Source organism: Acartia tonsa, chromosome 3, assembly GCF_053477335.1.
Source record: "Acartia tonsa isolate MP-2025a chromosome 3, ASM5347733v1, whole genome shotgun sequence".
Classification (NCBI taxonomy): Eukaryota; Metazoa; Arthropoda; class Copepoda; order Calanoida; family Acartiidae; genus Acartia; species Acartia tonsa.
In genome coordinates, this window is record NC_137262.1 from 8892360 (window position 1) to 8908954 (window position 16595).

The window sequence follows — 16595 nt, forward strand, 5'->3', positions numbered from 1 at the left end:
TTATTATGAACTATGCAATGCATTGTATGTATTCTACATGCTACATACGTACAGTTGGGAGGGTGAGAATATTTTCTATGTTTTACATATTCCTTTTTCCCTGATAAATAGCATGCTTTATTATGAACTATGCAATGCATTGTATGTATTCTACATGCTACATACGGTGGAAATAATTTCTTAAAGTAAAAATATATAATTTACATTTTAGTTTATAACCTTTTCTCAATAAAGTGTTAGTCCTTTCTTTCATAAAAATTATACCTTAGATATAAGGGCTATTTATTTGAAGCGATTCTTTATTGCATTTTTTAGGTTCGTCCGTCCGTGCATCAGTTACGGGTAGATCTTAAAGCTAATTTAGTTTCAAACTTATTATGAAGTTATATGTACAATTTAGAAAGCGTAGCAAATCTTTATAATCAATACCAAACGTAGTAAATCAATTTCAAACATAATAATTTTGGCTTTTAAAACATTATCGAAGATGATTAAAATCCCTTAACAGATTATGACGTAGCCAATGAGAGGCCAGTATACACTGTTATTGACCAATGGTAAAATTTATGCTGGCCTATCATTGGTTATTCTATCGCATGACGTCATAATCAGTGGAGGTACTTTAATTATCTTCACAAAATCTTATATAAAATACTTGTCCTATTCACTTAAATTTTGGATTATGAATTAATTGGGTAAAATTTTATAAGCGACGCCTCTAGATAATCAAGCCTTGTATATATGTCCATATTTAGTATCCTGTAATTCAGTAATTTTGGAATATAATGAGAACAATTAATGAGAGGGATAAAATATGACCAGCCTCCCAACTGTATACAAGCCACATATGAATGCCTTATACCGGCTCGCACAAAAAAAAGTTTCTTTTCGCCAATTTCTAGTCATTAATCATAGTTACCATTTTGGTAACTTCTTTTAGGCGTGCCGAACATTTTTTTATAAGGGATGTGGGAGTTTTAGGTGATGGGAATAAAGTGTAATTTTAATTAAAAAGGAAAGTTATTTCAAGAATGGCTTCAAAACCGATTAATATCCGCTGTATTAGAACCCGTTCTCAGTCATTCTGAAAAATCACGTATAGCATCGCATTAAAGATAATTTTCCATCAATACAAAAATAAAAATCATTAAATCAATAACATTTTTATTACCCCGCTAAATCTGGTCTTAGTCGAATAATTTTTCATTTTAATATTCGCGGAAAGCTGTCTATATTACGATGCGTATAGATTCGAATCCGATGTATTTCCGCTGAATTAAAACTAGTCTGTCCTGAGCAATATTTACAAAAAAAAATAAATTAGCAGGATTCTGGATTAATCCTTTTTTAGTCCAGAATTGATTATATAACATTTTATTTTATTATCCGCGGAAAACTGTGTATAATATGGTGCGATATATCACTATTATCAAATTTTTAGGCCATATAATTCTCAGATAAAGTATAGAGTAGCTTCAGTACATAAAGTACATATTTAGCACAATTTTAGTTAAGACAGACAAGTTAAAGACTTGAAAAAGACCTTGAGAGATTTATGCTAATTGTTTCTTTAATAGAATAATAGGATCTTCTGTCTGATAACAGTTTCCCTTTTTTGAACTCTAACATCAAAGACAGTAATTAAGATTTCTTACAATGATGGGAGGCTAATACAGTGTTTGAATATGTGCAGTGTGTATTTTGTACAAATGTGGGTTTATCTTGAGTTTTGCAAATATTTTGAAAGGTTTTATTTATTGAAAGATACCCCTCAATCACATATTAACTAAAAAATTAAGAGCATGCAGTATTTCAATTGCTAGCTGCTCTTTCAGGTTTTGAATTTGCGTACTTTTTTGGTCTACTGGGTGTCTGTAATATTCTTAAACAAGGGATCATGATTTTATTAGGGAAAATAAGTAGGTAAAATCATTCAAAATAAGTTTGTTGTAAAATCTCAAAGATGGAACTTTTAATGGAAGGTTTGAGTAATTCTTTTGGCCTATAATTTGATATTTTTATCTTTACTAACAGACTGACGGATGCTAATACTTGTTGATAAGGTTCTCTATTTTTTTTCAAATTTGAAAAATGGGATCAAGTCAAGCTGAGTGTGCCAATGGCAACAAATAAAACAGAGCGTGCCAATATTTCCCCTTGTCAAGTAGAGTATGCCAATATTCCCCCAAGTAAAACATAGTATTCCAATATTTCATCAAGTAAAGCATAGTATGCCAATAGTTTATCAAACAAAGCAGCATGACAAAAAAATAAAAAAAAGATGAATTTAACATATTTTCCGATTTATATTATAATAATTCAACCTACAAATTTACTACTTTATGTACGTACAATATATAAACTAGCAGTGCGTCCCTAGCATCTAGGAGCTTTTTATTCCAAGTAGTAGAAAAGTTAAGAAAATTAGCCTAAAACCATTAAAATTTCAAAATAAAAGATCTCACTAATCGATGGACTGTTATGGTTCTTCTTTCAATGAAGCTTCTTATTGGTCCTTTAAAATACCATGATTTTGTTACAATAGTTTTTCTTTTTCAAACTTAAATGTAAAGGAGATTTTCAGCTCTCTCCTTCCCTCAAATGCCCCTAGATACATCAAGGGGGGGGGGGGCTGGGGTTGGAGCCGCTAGTATATATACATAAATCATTTCAAAATTTTAGGAAAAGCATATCTTGACATGTAAAGCAGAGTATGCCAATATTACGCCAAGTAAAGCAGAGTGTGCCAATATTCCCCCTAGTCAAGTAGAGTATGCCAATATTCCCCCAAGTCAAGTAGCGTGTGCCAAAACAGGCTATTGGCATACTCGGCTTGACTTGATCCGAAAAATGTAAATTTTTCAAAAAGAAAATTTTCGCAATGTTGATACTTTCTTTTTCCTGTTTTTTAAGGAAAGATTGAGTGAATTATTTGATTAAGCCACAAGATAAGAAATAAGGGTAATTACAATTAAAATATTTCTACAAACAGATTTATTTGAATTTGCCTAACTATTCTGCAATCTCATTCTTTTGTGTTTACTCTTTCTTTCTACTTTGAACAATAAAAATCGATCTATTATTACTTGGATGTTGCACCAGATTTTTATGCACTCTCATATACTCGCAGCTGGCTATAACGATGTCCTCTATCCAGCCATTTTACCCCATCCCCTCCCCTTCCACTGGATAAACGAACAGACCAATAAATGAGGTCCATATTTGCAATCTTCATTAACGACAAATTTTCTCCTGTCAATACATCCACGTATATCCTATATCTATTACAATTGAAACAAAGATGAAATCACCCGATGAAACAAAACATAACACATAAACAATGTTGATATTTTTGTAAAATTAAATATTTTTGGCTAAGAAAAGAGTTATTGTTTAAAATAAAAAAAATGATACCTATCTTGATATGATCTAAATTTGAAGAAGAAAAAAAATAGATAATGTGTTGAGTTATTTTTAGAAAATATGATTTTTAAACCCTTGCCTTAAAAAATGAAAGAAAGAAAAACAATAGAAAGGGTGGATTTCTTTTAAATATTTTCTTTAATAACTCCCTTTCTCTTTTGAAAATTTTTATGTATTGTAATTTCAGTTGTAAAATTTATTCTTTAATTAAATTATACGTATAAGGAAATATACATTGGAATATGTATAAATTCTTTATTAAATGAAAACGCCCAAAAAACTTAAATAACTGATTTTTATTCGTGATTGTAAGGATAAATCAAGATAAATTTTCATTAATACTTTCTGTTTTCTGAAAGAGAGAGAGAGAGAGAGAGAGAGAGAGAGAGAGAGAGAGAGAGAGAGAGAGAGAGAGAGAGAGAGAGAGAGAGAGAGGGAGAGAGAGAGAGAGAGAGAGAGAGAGAGGGAGAGAGAGAGAGCGGTTATCCTTGCTGGCTTAAAAAAACTAGAATTAACTAAAGTTTTGTTATGTCTGCACATAAGGTGTCCTTGTTACAATTTTGTATTTGAATGATCGGTTTTTAAAATTACAACTTTAACCGCATCCTAGCAATAACAGTCATACTTGCAATAATATATGTAGGTGCGCAGCTACTCTATAATTACTTCTATTTAATGGACAATTAAAAATTATATTCTTTTAAATATGGAGAGACAAAAGGGCTGTAGATTAGTTTAACTCCCCTTTCTTGTTTTAGACATATTTCAAGTATTATAATCTTTAAAAAAAGGATATGAATATTGTGACCTGTATTTACTTGGCTATTTGTTTATAATTTTATCCTTGTTTTGCATAAAATAGACGTCTACCGCTATTTTCTTTGCTAAAAAATATTTGCATTTTAGAAGATTTAGAAAATACCTCATTAATTAAGCAAATAATGGCATACATACATTTTTAACAATTTCCAAGTCATTTACTTTTCTCTGAAGTATTTAAACCTAGTGGTTTCGTCCCTGGCATAGCTTTTCCCAATGAGTTATTTAAGCAAACAAAATTTAGCATAAATGGATATTTAAATCCCAAGGTATTAAATGATCGAGCGTTAGCTCATCATTTAATACCGAGGGCCCTGCAAGTGATTTCCTAATCTATCAAGGGGCTGTCATCAACACAACAAAAAACCTCATCCTGGCCAATCCATATAAGCGAACCTGGTTAGAAAGCCTAAATAGTTCTACTTTTTTTAAAAAGATTAAATGTTCTAGGTACTATTTATGGTTTAAAAGCTAAGCTGTGAAAATAAATATTGTAAGTTGAAGTAAACCCCCTTAATAGATAAGAACCTTACTTTTTACGGGGAGGGGGGGGGGGGTAAAATGTAAGTATTGGATATTGCATACATTATTTTGTTAGTCTCTTTTATAACCTTATAATCTATATTTATTCTTATGGGTGTTTCCATGCATTCTTTTCTACTTCAATACTTAATACTTAAATATATTTCAATAATTTATTTTAAGGAAAAAAATTGTGTCTAGATAAATTAAACATAAATGTGTCAAACAATGTGAATCAAATCCAAAAGTATACATCCGACAGAAATTTTAACTTGAAACCATCTAAGTGGTGAAAAATACTTACTTCCACATTGTCGGCTGGAAATAAGATTTACATGGCTGCTATCAGTGATGGAGGGCTGTTTAATTTATTTGAGATTATTCCCCAATACTCCACAAATCATTTATTCTGTTACATTCGGCTCTTTTGTCATACTGACCAATCTTAAAACTTGTATAGAGAAGCATTGCTTGTAAAAAAAAACTTAATACATTTAAAAATTAAAGTTCTAAGAATGTCATCACTCCTACATTGAATTTAAGTAAAATGAGTAGATAGGGTCATAATCTTTTAGCGTGAATAGGCAAATCTTAAAAACATTTTTAGCCTTTTCAACATTATTCTGGGAAAAATATACGAGTAAAAAAATAAGAGAAAATTTTATGTTTTGTTTGATTTAAGTTTAGTATATATTTTAGTTTTTACATATATATAAAATATATAGCAAAATATAAATTAACAGATTTGCTTGCTGTGCTTCTTTTAAAGATTGTTATCCTTGTTTATTTATTTTGTTTGTATAAATAACAAATGTTAAAAAGAGTTTATGAAGATGCATATAAAATCGATGTGCAATCACCTCCCCATATTATCACATTGTTTCACAAAATACACATTAGAGTAAAACAATAGAAGGGGAAGGGGTTAAATAAATGTAGGTCCCATTCGGTGCTGACTTTCAATTGGGTCTTTGAATATAAGCCAATTGCATCGTAAATATTAACACAGCCAAGTCGCTACAAAAGAGCAAAAAGCAATTTTCTAGCAGACAAAAAAGGTCCCCAAGACAGGGGCTAGGTATTAAAGGAGTTGTTTCATGATAAGAGTGAAGCAACTAGTCCCCAAAGTTTTATAATTAAGTTTTCTTATTCGTTGGCTTAACAACTTTTGTTGGGTTGGTTCATTAGGTTGAGTGTTCAAACGCTTTAACAACTAATAGCAGAAGGGGTAATAGGATGTTGTTTAAAAAATTTTGAAATTAATGTGATACAATTTACAAACAATAAATGAATGCACACCTTAAAATCATTTATGATATTTATTTTTCTGATTTAAATGAAATACACATGTGTTTAGCTCAATTATTAATATACTTAATATTTCAGACACTGTTTATTTTTATAAGATAAGGGAAAAGGGTTTCTAGACTATAGATATAATGTATAATGATGCTTTCAGATATATAATATGTTTTTATAAGATAAGTGGTGGAACATTATGTGTTGTTGAAATATAGCATCTTTGAAATTGAGAAGTCTTAATTGAAATTTTATTTTTCCAGTCTTTCACATATATTATAACTACTTTGTGTATATCTAAGGTTTTTTGTCGACTTTGCAAGAAAGTTATTTAATGAAAAATAAAATCTAAAAAATTCCTTTAAAAAGCGAAGCGTTTCTACATCAAAGACCGCCCATACATCCGTTATTGATGGCAGCTATAATTTTAAATTTAGGTATGTCATTGTTTTGTTTAACTTCTTTATTACTAAAAGCGATGTCACTCTATAATTATATTTATTAATTATTGTTTGTCTAACTGTATGATTTATTATCTTTGCATATATGGTTGTTTTCATACTAGTCTATTGCTGTTGTTTGAGGGCTTCGAAACTAATAACTCTTTACAGAAATTTGCAAATTTTAAACTTAAAATTGTCAACTTATGGCTTGAATATGTTAAGACTTAATGTACATAATGAATAATTAAGACATATTGTCAAATAAGGGCGTAGCAGTCACTTTGAAATAGGGATATTGGGGAGGGAAATTGGAAAATTTTAAGCTATTGTTTTATAAGTAACGTTAAAAAATAAATTTTATTAAAAAGAATGGTAGGGTTAAAATTTTGTAACTTGTTGTAAATTCTAAATAATTTAATCAGTTAATAACATAAAGTTGTTAAGTATTTAAAAATCCGCCAGTAATCAAGGAAATTATAGTCCATTTTCAGAGCAATTTTTGGACTGTCAAACGGACATATCTTGGGTTAGAGTTTATAATGGCATTAATTGTTCAAAACCTTAAAGTTTACCCCACCTGAATACGCCAATAACATTGACAATTTAAACAAGTTTCATCTTTCATACTGGATGGACGGTTGACTTATTAATATTATTTAGCCTCTAGACACTTGCATAACACCATATCATTTTTCAGGAATTGAAGTCATTATATGTGTTAATTTTTTATAATTTGATCAGAATGAAAGAAAAAAGAATTTTGACAATTAAGACAAAGATTAAATTGTGTCAAAAATGATCCATGTGACGTCATAAAAATGAGGGATTATCCATCTCTTTTTTGGAGGTTTTCCTCTCATCTCCCTCATTTATATGACGTCACATGGATCATTTTTGACACAATTTGATCTTTGTCTACAATTAAAGGAACTTGCCTTTAATTACTAAATGCTTATTTGTTTTGTTTCTTGATTTTTAAAATTGGTTAAACAAACAAAGAAGTTTTAGAAGTTTTGGAAATAGTCCCTTTCGTGGCAACGCCCCTTATGGGGCGATTCATCGTATTTTTAAAATGGCTTTTTACAGGTTATTTTAGGTAAGGTTAGGTTATATTGGGTTAGGTGACTGCCCCACAGGGTTAGGCAATTGGCCCCGCAGGGTTAGAGCCCCGACAGGGGCTGAAAATAAGAGAAAAGCTACAGTGAAAAATACAAAGAATCGCCCCTTAAGGTGCGTTGCCACGAAAGGGACTATAACCGAAGTTTTATTAGAAGTTCTCAAAAAATTATTTTTTCCTTTATATTCAATCCATTTATTTGTGATTTTTACACTATATGGGGTTATACATCAATATTGAATTTCATTTTTACATTATCACCGTATAACAAAATTATTAGCTTGAGAATTATGTTTTAGCAGCTTTAAAAAGGTTATTCTATAAATAGACTTTGTCTGTCCGTCTGTACTTGGAAGTAAATTTGTGCATGTTAATTTTTTCAATAGACAAAAAAACTGTCTTAATTTATGGATTATCATTTTTTCTATTTATATTACATGTTATTTATGAAAAAAGGCTTTGCTACTTTTTTCATGAAATTGTCCTTGTTGTTCATGCATATGCCATTTATATTTTATTATGCTGTAAAGTTTAAAGTATCTTTTATTATTTCCTTTTATACAATTTTGTTTGCCAAAAAAGACTGACTCGTATTTTACATGGAAATTAGCAAATGGCAAAACTTTTAGAAGTATTTCCCTCTACTTTAAAAAAAATTTCATGGGTACAATTTCGAACCACTAGGTTTTTGTAAACCCAATAGAATTAAAAACAAGGATGACAACATTGGACAAACAAACATTTTGGCCCTAAATATAGAAAAGCCCGCTTAAATTGCAATAGTACGAAATTCAAAGTTATTAGAAATCAAATTAATGACACTATAAAAATAAAATGACAAAATAATATAAATATCACTGAAAAAAATATCACTTATTAAACTAAAATATAATAACTATCAAATCAAAACTTTCTAAATATTTGTTAAATAATATGATTTATTTGTAAGGAACCTAGGAAGATGCAAAAAGAAACTGAGCACAGCAGCGAACGAGCGAAATAATTTTCTCTTTTCCCTCTCCCCATCACCACATGACATGACATATTCTCTCTCTACTAAGATTCTTCCCCTATTTCTCTTTCTTATATGCAATGTTTTCACCCCTCCCCCCTAACATTTCTCCTACCCCTATCATATTCATCTTACATTTTATTTCCCCGTTCCTTATTACATATGTGTAAAGCTAAAGTTTGCAAATCCCCCCCCCCCTTTACCCCCTTCTTCCCACCCATCTATCTACTATCAATCTCCATTCTTGTTTTTTCTTATTTAAAAAAAAATTCATATTTCACCCCCTTGACGCGATCATTATTCTTTTTTCTCTCTCTCCTTTTCATTTTGTTCATCTATCAAAACATTCTCTTTTTTTCTCTACCATAGACTTAAAAATATTTTCAAGTAAGGCTTTGAAACCGATTGATATCCGCTGGATTAAGACCGGTTCTCAGCCATACTGTAAAATCATGCATAGCATCGTATTACAGTCAATTTTCCACAAATATTAAAATAAAACTAATTGATTAATAATAGTTTTGTTAGCCTCGAGGGGTTGAAGTTTTTTATCTCATTACTTTCATTTCAATGTCCGTAGAAAGCTGTCTATAATACGATGCGATAAATAACTATTCTTGTCTTTCTTTTCTGTTTGTCTTTTAATTTCTTTCTATCTTCTACTTTATCTTTCTCTGTCTGTATTATCTCTTTCTTCCACTTTTCTTTCTGTTTATAAGCAAAGCTACTCTATAATTCTATGTTTTCGTCCACCAACTTCACTAAAAGAAAATATTATTGATTCTTTAAGTGTTAGTATTTCTTTATTAATAATCTGTTCTATAAATCACTTGGATCGTTGGTCCATCCATAAAGTGGACCTGTATGAATATTAATATTTTAAATATCCTATGACGTTTTTGTCAAAGTTTCAAGAAGTAACTTTAACTTAATTCCTGTGCTTCGCTACTTATGGATGTTGTCATCCTTTGTTCTTGTTTATTCCCTTTTGCTTATGACACTTGTTATCACATCTTATTTAAATTTAAAATATTGTTGACCCAACCCCCTTTACTCCGCCCACTTCCTGCGATACACCCCCAATAATATATATTTCTCATATATAGTTATATTTTTACCCCTTGCTAAGCCTGAATTTCAATTACTTTAATAATTCCCCCACCCGGTGCTTAATGCTTCACCCTCCATTTCTTCTCTTTATAAATTATCTTTTCTGCATAAATTTACCCCTTTTCCTTTCACCCCTTATACTTACAAGAATGGGTGTGCCCTCAATATCGCATATCATCATATCCAAAGTGCTTTAAAATACGTGGGTAAGAGATTCGCACATACACTGATAAAATACCTCCCTACACCACCACCCCCACCCCCTATTACTTAACCCCATTAACTCCAACAACCTTCGCGGAACTTATTGACCAATATCTGAGGATATATTAGCAGCCTAAATTGAAGAAGAAAAAAAAACCTTTGTCACAAAATTCACATATTCCTAAATCCATTTTTACAAAAGCAAATGATTAATTGAGTCAAAGTAAAAAGGACAATTTCAATTGTTGTAATAATTTACTGTTCTTAATATCTAAAATGTCATAAATTTGCAATTTGCGGCAATATAGACACACCCCAAGTATGTGTGTAATGTATGTATGTTTTGGGTAAGGCATGCAATATGACGTTCTTGTTATACAGCTAGCAATGGCTTTTTATCAATTAAGGAGATTAACAAAAATATGAAAAGTTCAACATCTTTATCAAAAAATTAGGTTTCACTTTAATGGTTTTCTGCTGCTTTTTCTTGCTTAAAATCAGAAGTTGGCATTACTTATTTCATTTCACCTTATTGTAAATATATTGTTTTTCATCAGGATTTATTTTTAAAATCAAACATTTTATGCAGGTAATTGGAGAAAGTCGCTTAATGTGACGTCATAAAAATGAGGGAGATGAGAGGAGAAGTGGGAAAGAAACCCCCTGAAAAAAGAGATAGATAATCACTCATTTTTATGATGTCACATGTCTTTTTTTTGAGCGAATTTCTCCATTTACTTTATGCAGATATGTTAGAACACCAACAATATTGAACTCATCATTGTTAGTTAAAGAGAGGGGCAATTCACCTTATTCCCTCCCCCCTCCCTTCCACCCCCATTCCTAAACATTCTGTTTTTAAAAGTTAAGCTTTTCTATAAATAGGGTAGGTCCGTCCGTACGTCCGAGATAGATAGCTTTTATTCATAGATTTAGTCATGTTAGAATTGTCCCTACGATTTCAAATTTTTCATGATGATTCCTGTAGTAGTTAGGTACGATTTAGACAGCGTAGCAACTCTATAATCGTTACCAGAATGTCCGTACGTCCATTTTAAACATGTTTATTTTTTTACTTATGTATGTCCTTAAAAAGAATTCTGTGTTTAAGAAGTTTTGTATAAAATTTACGTATAATTTTGTCAAAACTTATATATTCAAATTTTGTATATTCAGTTCTGATACTCTACAAGAGTCAATGTACGTCTGTCATACCGTTTCAGAGCTTCGCTTTTATGGATGTTGTCATCCTTGTTTAATAACAAATATCATTAAAGAACTTCTAATTCTCCATTTAATCTCATCTACTTTCGAGTGATATTTTTGTGTTCGCTTCACGCAGCCGTGCATTCTTATAATATTGAGCACTGCGGGGTTTTGTTTTGAAGCTAACCAATGCAGAATTTTATCCATTTTCTTCTACTCAGAATTGCATATATGTGAGCATGCAAAAACAATTGTGCAAAAAAGTATATTCAGTCAGCATATTGTCATAAAAGTTTGATTGAAAATAAATCATATATTTCTATAGGCAATAAAAAATAAATTTAAATCTTTGTTCTCCAACAACTTCAATAAGCTGATAAAAGAAATGTAATTTATTAGGAAGGTCCCTTAAAACTACCAATTGACAGAAAAATGTATATATAGGAGGAAGTAAAGGTTGAAAAGGCGACACCATGGAAACTGTCCCAATTTTGTATAACTTTTGCGGAACATGTTCCAGTTACGTCATATTTTTCTTTCCCGAAAAAGGGAAGGGGGGAAGAAAATCTCTTCAAAAGAGATGGGGAAAACCCCCTTTTCTCCCATCTCTTTTTTCTTCCCCCCTTCCCTTTTTTTTCTTTCCCCCTTCCCTTTTTCGGGAAAGAAAAATATGACGTAACTGTAACATGTTCCGCAAAAGTTATACAAAATTGGGACAGTTTCCATGGTGTCTTAAAAAATTAATTTGTCCTTTAACTTTTGGTGGCTGTTTTGAGTATTTAAATGTCATAATTTAAAATATTTTAAAAATCAATAACTACCAGCCAAATATTCTTTTTTTCTACCAGTTTTAGAATGTAAATGTTGGGTTGCCTTGCTTGTCATGTTTACAAACTTTTCATGCCTCATTTTTGCCAGCTGAAAAAAAATTGGCAACCTTTATTTTGCAAGATCTGCGAACTGTTTTGCAATATCTTACATGTAAAATGGAAGAGGAGATAGGACAAAGCTACTCTTGAAGCCATCGTTGGTTTTCTTTTGAATATGTGAAACAAAAAATTTAAGTTATGATAGACGGATCAAAACTATTCATCTATTAAATTCTAGTATAGCAAAAAGAAAGAGCGCAGTGCACAAAAACGGGTGAAAAAGACTTGATTATTTCTACTTTTCTTTAGGCCTATTTCTGCCAGCCGTATGGTCGTTAGCTTTCTTTATATTTTTCAATATACTATCCTTATACTAAAGTAACAGGATGTTTGTGTGTCTGTGTGTTTGTTTGTACCGAAGGATCTCGCTAACCGCTGAACCGATCGGGTTCTCCTTAACAGGGTAGCTTCTCATAGTTCCCAGGAAGGTTTATAACTATTTTGGGGGATATCATTGTTACCACCACCCTCCCAAGAGAAATAATAATAAATCGAAATTTTTATTTTAAGTATAGCGTAACATTGCGAGGTATCGTATAAAGAGACTCTTACGCAACATATCGTAAAAACTTGAACGCAACAAAAAAACATACATTCAAAGTGCCACTAGAGGCTTCTAGGGGCGCAGCCGCTAGTTTACAATATTGTAGCATGACTGACAGACTGACGTACAAAGTAAACTACATACTGAATGCTTATTAGGAAACAGTGTATAGTGTTCAATTGAAAATGACGTCATACAATACAAATAACCAATGATAGGCCAGTATACATTTTAATTGACCAATGGTAAAATATATACTGGCCTATCATTGGTCAATTGACCAATGGTAAAATGTATACTGGCCTGTCATTGGTCATTTGTATTGTATGACGTCAGTTTTTTTATGTGAACTTTTAGTTGCTCCCTTTCTTTAATTTTACGAAAAGACCGTTATCCCAATTTGCATGTTATTATTCTTGTTTATTGTGCACAATACATGAATTTAGCATTGAAGAAGAAAAGACTTTGTTGGCATAATTATCTGGCTGTTTAATTACCATGACACACTTGAAAACATAAAAACATAAATTTGCATGTATAGAACACAAATACGCTTTAAATGTCATATTTAGGTCTTTTTGTACCGACTTTGAAGAAAAGGGGTAAATTTTGTTTAGACTTTTGGATAATATTTGGGATCTTACTCTACATTTCTTAATTATTTATATATTTTAATGACTGCAATGATTTGGTTCAAGCTCTTTATAGTGCCTATAAAAAGGGGATACAGTTAAGATCTTTTGCCGAAATATCCCGAATGACGTCATATTAGAATAATGCACTAAACAGAGCTTCGCTTTGATTATGTTATTATCCTTGTTTAAATAAGTATTCTTAACCTATACCATAATATTATAAGAAGCCAAACAAAAAATAACTTATCACTCCCCTTTTAGGGGCAAACAACTTTTTTAATTAAAAAAGCGAAATATCTTATTAACAAAACAAGAAATATATTTGCAAAAATTTAGCAAGCCTTGCCATTAAGATCTTAATTCACAGCGTGTGGGCGGGAGGAACGACCTAACCATTACACCATCCTCCCTAACAGAAATCATCCTACCATCATTTAAAAAGCGTAGTAACTCAACAAGCCTAACAATGACAATTTTTGTTCAATATTATTATTTATAATAAGACAGAAATTATTTCATTACACATTATCATTTATTGAAAAAAAATTTGAATAAATTTGCTGTTTTTGGAAGTAATTATCCTTGTTTATTAATATACCGGCCGGCATTTCTATAATAGAACTAAGATATAACAAAGACAACTAAACCATTCAAGAAACATTACATCTAATAGTAGCAAAGTCTTTTGAACGTTATTCTAAACATATGGGTATATTAAGATAGACAAGAATGACAACATCCATAAAAGCGAGGCTCTGAAACTTAGGACAAACGAATATTAACACTATAGTGTCAGAAATAAATAACCATAATTTAAATGTATAAGAGTCAAAGCAAAATTGTAAATAAATTTGTTGAAAGACTGCTTGGTACAGGATAATGTTTATGGACATAATTACATTTTTAGGACTTGATTTTAGAGTTGCTTCGCTTAAATATTGTACTTTGTTGTCCCAGGAATCATTATACTAAAAATCAGATCAATCGGATAATTAGATCACATAAAAATTTGTTGTTAAAAAAATAAATAAAACATATTTAAAATTGACGCACGGACATTCTGGTAGCTATTTTAGAGATGCTACGCTTTCTAAATCGTACCTAACTACTACATGAAATACCATGCAAAGTTTGAAATCGATAGGACAATTCTAACATGCCTAAATTAACGAAAAAAATCTATCCGTCACGGACGGACGGACCGACCCTAACTATAGAAAGGCTTCGCTTAAAAAAATATCGGGATCGAAAGATAGATATAAAATTATGCAGCTAATTAGAAAAAGTGAATATTCTACGTTACACAGATAGACAAACACGGTTACTTAATGAGAAGATTCGCCACAAGAATCATATTCGATTGTATAACTTAATAAAATAATTTTAAAAATTATAACTTATATACTTTTAGATTTGATTTCTTTTAGTTTTACGTCTATTGTCTGTATGTTGTATTTTATTAGTTTTTAATCTTAGAAAGACAAATAAGGAAAGAAGATAAACATACAATTGATTGCCCATTTTTACCCTAATTTCCGAGGTTGTACGACAGAGCAATTTTCAGCTACTCCGGTCAAATGGAAAGGCTGAGAGGGAAAACAAAGCGATTTATACATTATACATCTAAAATTTGATTTTTTGGAAGTTTGAAGCTTTCTTAGCTAGTTGTAAATATTGAGTTAAGATGATGGTGATATGTACAAAATCGGAAACTAAGATTCAACTGGTCGGAAAGAAACCCAGACTATTTAGAATGACTAATTCTAACTTAATTGAGATAAACATTAAGGTTTAAATATAATATTAAGTAAGAAAAAAAAAAAAAGCATATGAAGTATCTTCAATTTAATGTTAAAATTAAAATCTAAATACTTATGGTCTTTGACTTATAATGGGTAAAACACCCCTTCAAACAAAAACCAATTTAATTTACATAAGAGAATGAAGTTCCTAATAAGGCATAGTTCATTATAACAGGGATAGGTAAATGGAAGATAATTTATAATCCTTAAAATCCAAAATCTCTATAACGTCTAAGGGTGGAAATAATTGTGTGATACTCCTCTCAAAAAAATTTGGGGGCTGTTATAGGAAATTTTATTCTTTAAATGAACGACCCTTGTCTGAAAGATCTAAATGTCATTGTCCATGGTAGGTTCCGCCTGTTTTTTTTAATAACATTCCCCCTAGACACTCTAGACAGTAAACAATTAATTTAGCTCCATTTACATATCCCTTACTCCGTCAAAGCTACAATAATAGTAACCAAAACATCCCTCTCAAAAACTATTCTAAAACTCCCTCCCCCTCCCCCATCCTAATACAACCTACACGCTTTCTAAAGTAATTTTAACTCCACCTCTTATTGTCTTTAGCAACCAAAAAAGTATTATCTATTTAGATAGCTAGCAAGTATAAACCTACACTGAAAGTATACGTTTATTTTAAAGCGAAGCTTTTCTATAACTAGGGTCTGTAACGGTTAGCTCTTATCGTCAATTTTGTGATGATGATTCCTGTAACAGTTAGATACGGTTTAGAAAGCTTAGCAACTTGATAATCGTTCACCCAGAAAGTCCATTTAAAAAAAGCTGATTTTTTTGACAAAAATGTTTTGATTACTTTTGAATGACCTAAATTTGTAAGAAGTATGTACTATAACAGTATACTGTATTAAGCAATTTTGCAACAAATTTACACACAGTTTTGTTTAGAATTGTAAATTGATATTCTGCTTATTAAGTTCTAACACCATACAAGTAATAATGTTCGTTTGTCCTACCCTCTGATTTGAGAGCTTCGTTTTTATGGATGTTGTACTTGTCATACTTGTTTCGTTTTATTCCACAATGTCAATTTTTCAGGGAATTTTACGTTATGATAGAAACTGCAAATTTCTAGCTAAAAACGCGTATTTTGATCTTTGAACAAGATATTTCTATAATTATGTAGAACAGCTTTCTTTAATGTGAGAGCGTCTTAATCTTTATTTTCACGGACATAGTTGGGGCGCTGGAATATTTTTAATTTCTTTACAAAATTATGCAAAAATGTCTGTACCGTAGGATCTTGCCAACCGCTGAACCGATATGGTTCTCCTTTACATTGTAGCTTCTACCTCTGAAATTAAATCGCCCACTGCAAAAAAAATCCGTGTATCCGCTAGTTTTACATAAATTACTGAAATGGAAAAATTTCTATAATTTAAATAAACTATACAAATTATACAAAAAAATCTTTTGGAAGATATAACACTTGTACGAACTCTTCCAAATTTACGAATAGGGTTGATGGGGTAATAATCAAAAACATAAAAGCAATAAACGTACAAA

The 16595-nt window shown here is 30.9% G+C and overlaps 1 protein-coding gene across 1 annotated transcript in view; it reads left to right on the plus strand.

Annotated features, from left to right (window-relative positions):
• Window positions 1-14151: 14151 nt before the first annotated feature.
• LOC145313231 (uncharacterized) overlaps window positions 14152-16595 on the plus strand; it is a 128706-nt gene continuing 126262 nt past the window's right edge. The window contains exon 1 of the mRNA XM_080152536.1: window positions 14152-14165. The gene's annotated coding sequence lies outside the window, so the exon portion shown is untranslated. The remainder of the gene's footprint in view (window positions 14166-16595) is intronic.